At 39.8% G+C, this 12441-nt stretch overlaps 1 long non-coding RNA gene across 1 annotated transcript in view; it reads left to right on the top strand.

Annotated features, from left to right (window-relative positions):
- The first annotated feature begins 900 nt into the window (after nt 1–900).
- Nucleotides 901–12441, top strand: part of LOC125643014 (uncharacterized) — a 678305-nt gene continuing 666764 nt past the window's right edge. Inside the window, exon 1 of the long non-coding RNA XR_012670030.1 lies at nt 901–1065. This is a non-coding gene — a long non-coding RNA (uncharacterized LOC125643014). The remainder of the gene's footprint in view (nt 1066–12441) is intronic.

Genomic DNA, 12441 nt, shown 5'->3' with positions numbered 1-12441 from the left:
GATTGACATCACAGATAAAAAAGGCAAATCTGTTCAAATAATCTTTTATTTTAAATAACTAATGTAAGTTTATTCCTGTCTGTTTATTCCAGTGGTGAAACATTTATAAACCCCCAGACAGCCTGTGGAATAAACGAATCAGTTATTGTTCCATATACCCACAGCAACAGGATAGTTTAATGGCTAATAATAATAATAAAAATTAATAACATAATACAATAAAAATCCATATAGGGTTGAATGTTTTAAAAGAGCAAAAAAAATTCTCCCTCTTAAAAAAGGGAAATATTTTCCCCTTAAGTGGTCAGTTGCCAGCAAGAGCAACTTACAGAGGCAGAGGCTGTTCTTATAATCATGATTATCCATCTGACCAAGTGCAGAGCTCAGCCTAGCAGCCCCGGTGCACACGAGACAACGCATGGTAATGGTGACAAAGTAGGGTTAACTGTGTGTTCCTCCCAATTCCAGCAGATCTTACTGGGTCTTATCCAAAGCCCTTTGATGCCAATGCAAAAATTCCCATTGATGTCACTGGGGTTTGGTTCAGGCCCGTTGATTCCAGCAGCTTCCCCTACTTCTCCTCTGTAGGGAGATAACATCGTAGCTGTAACTCCAGTATTTTGTTCACATTAATTTCCTTGGTCTCACTAGTCCACAGCAGCAGCATCCCCTCGCTGGAAGGATGTTCCCCCTGATGCCTCTCCACTCTAGCTTCACAGGGCCCGACAGAGTTTTGGAGGCAGGGTCAGAGCTGTGTAGAGGCAGATTAGATAATTTTGGGAATTCCACAGCACCGCCTCATGCTTGCCTACCATATTTCCACAGTGAAATCTGCCAGGCAATTAATATAGCTCAGAGCTGTGTTAACTCTCAGTGAGTCACCTCCACAGATGCTACTTAGCAACCTCAGAGGGGTAGAACTAACTGCAGTCTAGGTCCTACTGACAAGCGATGGACTGAGCTGACGTGGAATGGCTCCTGCATTCACAGGCCTCGAGGATCCCTTCCCCGGGAATCCCCAGCCTCTGTTGGGTTGAGATCAGAGGGACTGCTCACAAATGTCAGGTGAGCAGGATTTAGCCTCATTCCTATTGTTCATCGTTAGTTTCCAGCACATGAGATGCCAGGCAGCTAGCCGTATCCCTAGTAATTGCCTTCAGCTCTGTTCTCTCTTACTGTGGATTTTTCATTTTACCAGAGGTGGGATTTCTCTCCCTTTTTTATTCATTTTACACTTACTTTCCTCAATAACCCTCTCTGTCTTTCAGTGTTTCTCCCCTGTATGCTAATCAGTCTGTCAGTGCCTTCACCTTTCCCGCAGAGCCAGCTTGCTTTTAGCAGCACCCTGTCATCTCTGGCCTGAGTCTTCCTCAGCATTTCTTAGATCTCTCACTCGGACTCTTCTTTTTGTGCCACCCTCAAAAAGCCTCTTTGCTTGCCTTTTTCTCCATAGTCAATGAGGCATCAGTAAAGGGACAGAGATCAGGTATCTTGAGGAGGTAGAACATCAGTAAGAGAGATGGAATGAATGTCTATGAGGAGGAGAAAGGAGAGGGATTCACAGTTGTTTAGCATTCGCCACAGGCATGAAATGTGTGTAAGGTAAATAATGGTCTAAGATAAAAGAAAACATGATGCATAATATCAAGGAGGATTTAAATAAAAATAATTAGCGGAGAAAATCTCTCTTGAATCATAGAATACTAGGTATCAATTTAAAAGTGTGTATCTGTTCTCCTTACTTCACGGGGGCTTACTTCATCCTGTTAGGAAGTGCCCTAAAGGTGAGCTGGAGCAGGGGAGAAGAGAAAGGCAGAAGGTCATTTCAAGGGGATCTTACTGAACTTGAGCAGAGGAGGAGGAGGAGTTGTCTGGTAGAAGGCACACAAAGGCAAGCTGATGTCCTGGAGGTGCCAACTGAGGTTAGAGGGAAAGAGAAAAGACCAAGAGAGGTAGGTTGAAGATGTGGAAGTGCTGGCTGAGTACAGCCAGACAAAAAATGTTAATTCTATTTTTGTAGGACAGGTTGGAAATTTCCTCTCACCTCCATCCCCGAGATTTTTTTTTTTTTTAATGGAAAGGGAAAATCAAAAAACATTGTTTTGTTTAATCATTTTTGTTAATTTTTTCAGTTTTTGGAAACCAAACCGCTAACTGAAAACTGGAAAAAAAAATCCTTGGAAATGTTTGATTTCTGTTTTTTTCATCAGATAACCAGAAAATGTTGAACAAAATGAAAATTTTCTGCACAAGTTTTTGTTTTGGTCAAAAAGCTACTTTTTTGTTGGAAAAATGTTTTGGTGAGAACATTTCGACCAGCTCTGTTCTTTAGGTTGGATGAAGGAAACCTCCTCAGGTAACAGGGAAGAAGGAAAGGCCTTGAACGACTCCATAATCCAAATGACTCTGGCATTCCAGTCCCAAAACAGACGAAAAGGAGTAACTATATTTACACTACTTAACATTTGTCACTAAGGTTCAAGCACATAAAGCTAGGTAGGTGTTAGCATCATCAAATTTGTTGTTGTCATATATTGCCATTAAATTAGATGAGTGTTAGTCATAATTTATTCAGGGCATCTCCTTGGGTTTGCATTAAAGCATTCAGTTTGATGCCTCCCATAGCATTTCTCTGTATTGCTTCTCTTTTATACTAAATTATTGTTAACATGTTTGGGTAACAATTTGCTTCAGAGCTTAGCTAGCATGTTATGGAAGAGAAACTAATATAAGAAAGAAAGTACTAGGGTTTGTCCTAAACTGTCAAATATGCTGTCCAGTGATCAGTGAAAAAAGGCAATTCTATAAGTCATTTCAGGCTACATTTTCATAAAACCTCTGAACACACTTCCACAGTATTGTTTAACATACCTGTATGTCCACAGAACAGTTGCATTTGCCCAGACAAATAGGCCCTTGTGGATGAAAATAAACATGTTTGTTTAGAGCTCAACTGCTGTGAAATGGAGGGTCTGATTCTGCAAGGTTCTGAGCCCCCTTGGAATCTGAGAGAGAGAGTGCAGCTCCTTACAGACGACACTCAGCAATGTGCAGGATTGAGCCCCTCATTCGTAGGACCTTAAAGCATGTCTTCCTCTGTGTACTTTTTATTTGTACCGTACAGTATGCTCCATGGTGATGATACTCAGAACATACTAAATTAATTCTTGGTGCTCTACATGTGTTGTGTACACTCTAAGAGGCCCTTTGACAATTTGGTCCAGAGTTAATTACACATTTTTAGTCCAGTACCAAAGCTCCTGAAATGAAGAGCATCAGACTTTGTGCATACTTTGATTTGGCTCCATACCCAACTTCCTAACATAGGCCCATTTCTCATTTTTAAAAAATGAGAAATGGGGGATATCCCAGCTTGCTTATGAATCTGATCGGCAAAATTACAAAGAAACATCTGAGGAGAACAGTGCGTATGATTTTACACAACATACAATATTCTGTTTAAAGATTTCATAGCATTTTTGTAACTGCAGTGAAGTATCTTCTTTTCCAGTTTCAGCAACACTTACTCAAGGTACATTACCCATATAATTAAGTGTGATTAAATAATAATTGCAGTCTTTTTGCATAGTAATTCCATGGTTGTTTATGCTTTGCAGATAGTACACGGTGTTTATATTGCATGTACCATAGAAAAGCTGGAAATGCTAAAGAAGCTCCTAAGAAACAATTGCCATAAATTTACAAAGCAATTACTTGGTAATATATGCCCTGGGTTAAGTAAGGTACTCCATGAATTTCAATCAAGATACAATTGCATTGCACTTTACTCACAAAGAATCATGCTGAGTGAAAAACATATGTATTCAGACATCACAGTATATTATTAAACTGTGCTATCATGTTCTTTTATTTATAAAAATACCCTTTTGTCAGCACGATAAAAGGCTCCTTTTCACATAATTCTGAAAACACGCAAAGCATGTATCGAGGCTCTGTTACTTTGATATCTCTTCTTTTGAACAAATACTGGAGATAATTCTGAAAGGAAAGGGGCAGAGGTTTTGTGCTGCACTTCGGAACAATTTATATTGTTTTACCCTCAATGGAAAAAAGTCATAATTTATTAATTTGGGGCTAAATTTTGGATGACCATGAAAAACCCATTCAAACGGGTCTAGTACATATCATTTTAATGGGCTTGGGGGGCAACAGAATCCTTCCCGCTACTTAAGCTACAATGCCTTTTTAGTAACTCCCTGCCACTCTGAGATTTTGGAGAGAGTAGCTGTGTAGTCGGAAAAATACAGGCTACCCTTACCCCGTCTCTCCCACCCGACCCCTAATCTCCTTTTATGATGCCACGGACTGATTCAGTGAAGAATATATTCATGTGCCTAACATGAAGAATTGACTTCAACGGGACTGCTCAAAGTCGGGCATGGGTTTAAGTACTTTGCTGAAGTGACCAATTGAAGGGGAAGCCATGAAGCTCTGCTTTGTGGCAAATAGGTATTTTAGAGTCTGCCTCTCCGGCTTCTCTGTGGCTTGTACTGCGTGCAGTGCAACCATGGACACTTCTGTTTCTATCCTGGCTGTTCTTGCACCCTAACATTCCACGACGCCTGCTGCTCCTTCTCTATTGCTTCCTTGCATAGATCAAATCTGTTCTGAGCAAAAAACAATGCCATCTTATCACTGATGTCCGATCAAGTGGACAAATCAAAAAGCGCATGCTCGCTATGTCTTAAGTGGTTCAAATCCTGTTAGGTATCGAATGCCTCTCAAGGTGCAGCACGTGCCGAGCTGACACAGTGAAATAAGAAATTACTTCCAGATGCCAGCATCAACAAATTCATTCTTACTGCATTCATTATGGCACTGGAAAACTAGTCTCTTCCCCAAAACTTGCTTATTCCATGCTAGTAAGTGAAAGAATTTTTCAAAGCTGGCCTAAGGCTCTGATCTGGCAACGTTTTGCGTGTCTTCTGGAAGGTACTAAGCAGACCTGAGCAATTACTGGAGATTCCACAAATAGTCATTTTTGCTATTTGAAATGTCAATGAAAAAACCTGTCAAAACCTCAGTGAAAAATGGTGACAATTTTTTTTGGTCTTTTTGCATTTTTAAAAACCAATTCTGGCTAGTGCCTCTGGTGTGTGTAAAAACAACAAGGAGTCCGGTGGCACCTTAAAGACTAACAGATTTATTTGAGCATAAGCTTTTGTGGGTAAAAACCTCACTTCTTCAGATGCATCTGGAGTGTGTGTTTGCCACAAATATTCAAGCAAACAAACTTGCCAGAAGAAATGTTCATGGAAGCAATACTGAAAATATTTTTATTTGCAGTGTTTTCTTGAAGGACCCCCATTACCGTAGTATCTGCATGTCTCTAGGTTTTAGCCATCAGGGGGTTAATATTTTTTTGTCTAAACACTAGCAATCTACCACAATTTTATTTTAATTTTTAATTGATTTTTTCCCCCTCTGGTTTTTTTTGGGGGGTTTTTTTGGACTACCGTGGCAAATGTAGTCAAGTGTATCTCTTCCAGAACAGAATGCATGTTAAATATGGGATGCCCTTGTTGGTTAGCACTTCCATCTTTCCGTTTATCATAGCGTTTTGTAGTCCTGCAGAGACTAGTTTGAATCTAAAGCTTAACCTACATTCCCTTAACATCTGCTGCTAACGAGTAAAACCATATGAATTTGCTGATCCAGTTTCAAAGGGAGAAGCATCCTAAGAAAGGGGCTCTGTAACATACTCCAAACACTGGCTGAGGAAAAAAGTCAAAAATATAGCCCAGGCTTACACTGAAAGAAAAAATAAAGCAAAACTCCAGAGGTGCTCAAAGGAAGATGTAAAAAAGTGAGCGTGAGCCAAAGAAAATGATTGAAAATGGAAGTGAAAAGGGTGAGAATGTGGGTTGAGAATTCACAACCTTACCTTTTGAAACAATGAAAAAAGAATAATGTGAACATTATTACAAATCAGTCTTTAGGAAAGAACAAAAACATTGTGTGAGAAGAAATACCTCAGCCTGGAGCAGCAGAAAACGACTCTGATTTTAAATCAATACGGAAATATACTGGCATATCTCAAGTGGGCACTAAAGTGACTGAATGAGTGTGTGCTGGGGCAAACATTTAAAAAGAAAAGCAGGATCACAGATCCATGGTGCGAACTGAAAGAGATAGTATCCCGTTTCTTCCTTTTCAGTTTAAAGGTGAAAGGAAAAACCTTTAGAGGTTGGCACTGATGCTTTGGAGGGATGGTGTCCTTAGTGTCCAAAGGATAGAGCATACCTGTGATGGGGTATTGGAGGCTCAGTGGCTTCCCATAAGGTTAGCTACTGATGGCATTCCCTTTCATTAAAACCGGCATTAGGTTTGAAAATAAAGTACGTCCAGAAATGTGTTGGTGACTCTCTATGGTGACGTCCCTGTAGAATGAAGGCACACAAAATGTTCCATGCTCGTAACCCAGAAGTCTAGTTTTTAGCATTAAGAACCATGATAGTGTAGATTACTCAGCTGAAGATGGCTCAGGATGCTTATTGGCCAAGGGCCCATTACATAAACAGAATTCAGAAATCCCATTCATGTCATGATTTTTATCTCCCGCTCATCTTGTATATCAGGTAACAAGGAAAGGAAGACTTTCTTTGGATTTGTTTGCACCAGGGATGTGGTAGGAAGGAAATAAAGGTAAATAAATGCAGACACTAATGTAAAGTTTTCTTGACACGATAATTAGACTGTACAATATGCACATAAATAGCAAGAAGTGACTGAAATAGGATAATATAATCACACTTGAATTTCATCCTCTACACTTAAAGCTTCCAGAAACCTGGCTAATATGAAGCTGTACTGACGCTAGTTCGGGAGTAATTTGCATTATTAGTATTATTTATTTTATTGAATGACTTGACAGTAATACCTAGATATCCTAATCAGGCATCACAGCTCCATTGTGTTAGGCACTGTACAAACACATATAATGGAAAGATTGTTCCTATGCCAAAAAACTTAAGATTTAAGTTTACAGAAGATGGGAAGGAAGAAAATGCTAAATTATAATTCTCTGTCAAGAATGAATGCAGGTTAAAGGACAGCATGGGGAGTCTTATGAAATTATGTATTTTTCAGACTTTGGGATAAAGATCTGATTGTTTAAATGAAATAGGAGAAGAGGAGACAATGACAAGACAGCATAAACAAATTCTGCACTAGAAATTATTACATGGACTGGCTTCTGACAGCAGCCATCTATTGTTTTTTTAAACACTGAAATTATACTGAGCTACAGATCTGACATGCCTTTAAGATTGTGTCCTGGCATGAAGCCCTCTTATACAGATGGCTTTGACAGCATTTTCACAATGCTTTTGGCCATGTATTGTTTCCCCATCTGCTTTGAATGGTCACAGGCTTCAGGGGAACACAATTCTTCCTGGGGACTTGCACTGTTTACTTTTCTAGATGTGTCCTTTCTAGAAACATTAGAAAGTATTCCTATTTCACAGTAAACTTGAGCATTCGCATTTGACCAACAACGTTGCTGAAGCAGTACAAGACGCTCTATACACTTTACAAGATGCTCTATGCCTAGTTCAAACTGGATTACTAATTAGAAGGAAGTTACACTGTAAGGTGTACAGGTTTGATGGACCAGGTGGTTGAGAATATCTTTTAATACATATTTAATATCTTCTGTTGCTGAGAGAGAGAAGCTTTTGTTGTAAATTAACATAGCTCCATGCTGACTTGCCCCCAATGAGCATCCAGCCCAGGAACTATATCTCCGTGCAAATGATGTTCCAAAGAGTATATCCGAGCATGTCAGTTCTGTCCTTGCCCTTGTCTGGGCAGCTGACAATTCTAGCTCTGTGTGTGGTTTGGCTCTGATGTTCATTTAGACAAATCTGAAGTGCTCAGCGTTGCTGGCCAGAGGCGTTATCCTAATTCATGTGGGTTTGTTTGAGTGATCCCCTAAAGGTTTATAAAATTTGGGTGTCAATGTTATCACTGCCAAATGAGTTATTTACTGCCAATTTATGTATTACCCCAGCTGCCTACAGCTTGTAAAGGTCTTTCAGTGTCTTTGGACCAAATTCAGCCCTGACATAAATGGGCACAATTCCCACTGACTTAATTAGGAGTTTGTGCCTGTGTGCACCGACTCTGAATGAGAACAATGCGTGACAGTGTTTTCCAGCGGGCAAGTCATGAGACTGGCTCCTGCTACCCACTATATATGTAACCTTGGGCAAATTATTTCCCCTCCGTTTGTTCCAGTTTCACTAGCTGTAAAGTGAGGACAATGGTACGGGCCTTCCTTTGTAAAGTGTCTTGAGATTTCCACAGGAAGAGCCCCTGAGAAGTGCTAATTATAATTATTAATGAGATTCCATAATTGTGGATCCCTTTTGCTGGATCAGGACTTTAGACTGCTTAGTATAGTTCTCTTCTTTAATACTTAGAACAACACTTTGCTGTTAAATAGCACTTTCATATAGGGATTGCCAAGTACTTTCCATACAATTAACACTCACCCAGCCCTTTGCAGTCAGGTATGTGTTATACTCATTTTACAGGTGGGGACACAGATGGATGGCTTGGTGGCACCGCTATGAGTAGAAATCAGGGGTGTAATCCTGGATTCATTGAAGTCAATAGCAAAACTCCTACTGAATTCAGTGGAGCCATGATTTCACCTTAGAAATCCACTTTTCCCTTCTCTAGCCACGTGATGGCATTCCCTTTATGGACATTACCATGATTAAAATGTGGAACGCTTTGTGGAAAGCACATGTATTCCTATCAGGCAAAATTGTTAACTTTTATGGATAGATTTAACCCATACCTGGACATATTGGTATGATATTTCCTTTTTCCACGATTCTCTTTTTTCTTTTAAAATGCTTTTAATATTGCTTTCTCTTTTCTCACAGCTCTCTCCTCCCTCTTCCCACCATTTGGACACCTCTGCAATTCCTCTGATATATGTAGATAAATAAGTATGTGCGTGTTTATATATCCTGACATTTGGTTATTGTTCTAATATAATGCCCAGAGGGTCAGGTATAATATACATTTGTATCTAGAGTGTTGTACTGAATGTCAAGTTAATTTACCCTACTAGCTGTAAGTGGTGTAATTCTTTGTCAGGACCCTGTCTGTTTCGATAAAAAATGATAATGCACAGAAAGAGTCCCTCCTGGGCTGAGATGTGTTTCTACCCAAACAACAATTTTTACAGTGAAATTCGTGGAATGTTAACGGTCTCTTCAGCTTGATGGGAAGTCAGTTGGATAAGTTTGTGTGTCTTTGGTGAGGACATTTTTGTACCTCATGAGCCATCACATGTCCTAGACCAATACAATTAGAATGCCTTCTCCTCACAGCAGATGTCAAACTCTAATACTTTTTGCAAGGAGTTATTTTAGGGTCTGCTTGTACAGAATGAAACAAGATGGCATCCCCAGTTCCCAACAGATGGTGGATAAAATGACTAATATTGGAAAAGCTGTTTGAAGAATTTTGTTTGTGTTTCCACTGGGTTGCAGATGTTCTGTGAAACAACCTATGATTTCACTTTAAGCAACAGAACTCAGAGTTTTCATCAAAGTTTTAGAGCTTTGTTTTTTTTTAGCCATTCCTCAAAAAATGTCTCTTGCTTCAATGGAAATAATTCCAAATGTAAAGACATATAATTACACCTTAGGCACAGTTGCTTTTAGTGGTTCTGCCACTTTCTAACTCAGCCCGTAGGAGGAACAGAGCAAACAAAGTCCTGGAATGTATAAACAGCTAGGTGGTATTATTACTATTACTTGTGTAACCTCACCTGCCCCCCAAACACAAGTCAGCTGAAACAGGCCAGTCACGGGTGTTTTATTGCAGTGTAGACATAGCCTGTGTCTCTTGGTTGGCCCTCAGCCTTCCCATTCCAGCTCTCAGGATGCTTGTTGCTTGGGCTTCCTTTCACAGACAGTTCCAGGTTGCAGTCTTCAGCCTGCTGCTCCTGCTCTCACACAGCCTCTGGGGTTATGTCTACAGTGCAGCTGGATGCGAGCCTCCTGGCCCAAGTAGGCAGACTTGCTCTAGCAGGGCTTGAGCTAGTGCCCTAAAAATAGCACCATGGACGTTGTGGCTTCAGCACGACTCTGGCCAGCCACCCAAATTCAGACCCAGGGGGTTCGGTGGGTTTAAGAGTCTCAGCCACAGTGTTATTTTGAGTATGCTAGCTCAAACCCCACTGGAGTAGCATGAGTCTTTCGAACCAAGTTTGGAGGCTTGCTCCCTGCTGCAGTGTAGACACAGCTATGCCGTCTGCTGTACCAGCTTCCCTCTGACCTCAGGATATCGTTTCCTTTTCATCTACTGGAGAGATTATGGAGCCCTCTACTGGATGGGCATTGAACTGGATACCACAGTAAAGAGCCAGTAACTTAATTATAATACAAATTGGGGTGCTGGTCATTTGTGTCATATAACTGCAGAATTCTAACTCAATACAACAATACAATGTGGCAATGAATGTGCTACATTTCAATGTTTAGAACGATTAGGTGGAATTTCAGTGCATTGTGTGTTTTGTTTTATATTTTCTCTTCTGACCATCCTCTTCTTTCCTCACATTTTCCTTGTGTTGTTTCCTTTATCCTTTGTCAGAAACTCACACTGGAAAAATAGGTTAAATTTTCTAAGGACTGTAAGTGCAATGTTAAAAAATACCCAATTTATGCCCATGGCCAATTTATTAGGTTATGAAATGGGATTTCACAGATGAAGAAGAAATCAGGACTCTACAGTACATTTCTGTTTTGCCTAAGGGTGTGTGAGATTAGAGATATAGATGGTTGATTTACTTAGGCTGCCATTTTTAATACATTTTTATGGGATTCATGCATGTGTATTGATTGGGAAAGAGGATAAAAGATTCAAGGGGAAAGGAGGACATAGGTATCTATCTGCTCCATAAGCAATTACCAAAGGGAAATTCACAGTTCCTGTGGTAAATTCATCCAAAATATGTGCAGACATTGTCATTATGATGGATTTCTAGCTATCTGATTGTAGTAAGAAGCTATAGCTTTTAAAGCTGCTGTGTAAGCTGGAAGAGCATGTTAACCTCTAGTATATTATTGAATATAACTGGTACGTGGGGAAAAATGCCTGTGAAATGTTGCCCTGAATGATGGGTGTGTTGCTCTGTGGTGGCTGTAGCACTTACCAGAAGCGTGTCAGTTAATGGTTAAAGATTTAACTTCTCTCTTTTAGAGAACTGGGTTCAAGTAAATGTACTGTCAGCTGTTAAATAACTACCAACTCCTCTCTTCTTTCCCCAGTATGCATGCGTCATTATCATTAGCTCACTAACATTAAACTGGATCTTGACACTATCTACCTTACCCTATCACCTGCAGCTTTGAGTATTACATAATGTTTCTTCTCGGCTTTCCTTTGGTGTTGCTCCAGAAGCCATGTAAGATGCACAGGATTGCTGACCTGAGCCACAATGCACCAAGGCATTTAAGCATACGATTACCTTATTAGTGACTACTCCCATTGTAGTCATTAGGAATATCCCAATGCTTAAAGTTTAAATGTCTGCTTAAGTGCTTTGCTGCATCAGGGCCTAGCTCCTGACCACAGGTGCCTGACAATCCCACAAAATATATACTTCCACGACTAGCAGTAGTTGCTGGTAAACTGTCTTTCTGTAGTCACTGTATTTCAAGAAGAACTAGTGGGAAAATCAAAAACCATGATTTAGAAACGAACCACTTTTAAAAAAAAAGTTTGCAACTTTATTTGATTATTTTTTATTGAAAATATTTTTCAAATCATTCATAAAATTTATCATGTACAGATATCCTGGTTTTCAGTAAACAAAAAAAATTCAATAGCCATGTTGACTTTTTCAAGATGGTTTGATATTTTTTTTAATTGGAAAAAAATCACTTTTTTCATGGAATTTTGATAATGTTAACCATTTTTTTCAGAATTCACCTCACCCACTAGAAAAAACTGTTATTCCAGTGTGGGGGACGCAGGGGGTATTACCAGCTTTAATTTGGAGGCTGTCGACTCTCTGGATTGAGGTCCTTTCAGAAGCATTTTCTGCCTTTATCTTGCAAAGGCAACTGGGATCAGCTGGTCTATCATTGCTTTGTATTCTATCGTTCATTATGTACTGGGTCAAGGAAAGAAATTTTTCAGTGAGTACAGGGTGGGGTGGGGTGGGGGGCTCATCTGTGAAATTACCTCCCAGCTCAGAACCTTCCTGTGGATGTGTTCAGAACCCATTGTCACTTCTTCCTGTTTGGTATATTTAATCGCTACCATTTTGCTTCTCATGTTTGCACATGTGGAGGTGGTAACTGATGATGTGGGGATTTGTAGATTGGCATTTCAGACCAGCTTGATTGTTAGTGCTTTTTTTTTTTTTTTTTAAATGTAGCATCTCCGGGT

Source organism: Caretta caretta, chromosome 9 (assembly GCF_965140235.1).
Source record: "Caretta caretta isolate rCarCar2 chromosome 9, rCarCar1.hap1, whole genome shotgun sequence".
In the NCBI taxonomy this organism is placed as follows: domain Eukaryota; kingdom Metazoa; phylum Chordata; order Testudines; family Cheloniidae; genus Caretta; species Caretta caretta.
This window is presented reverse-complemented; position numbering and strand designations above follow the sequence as displayed.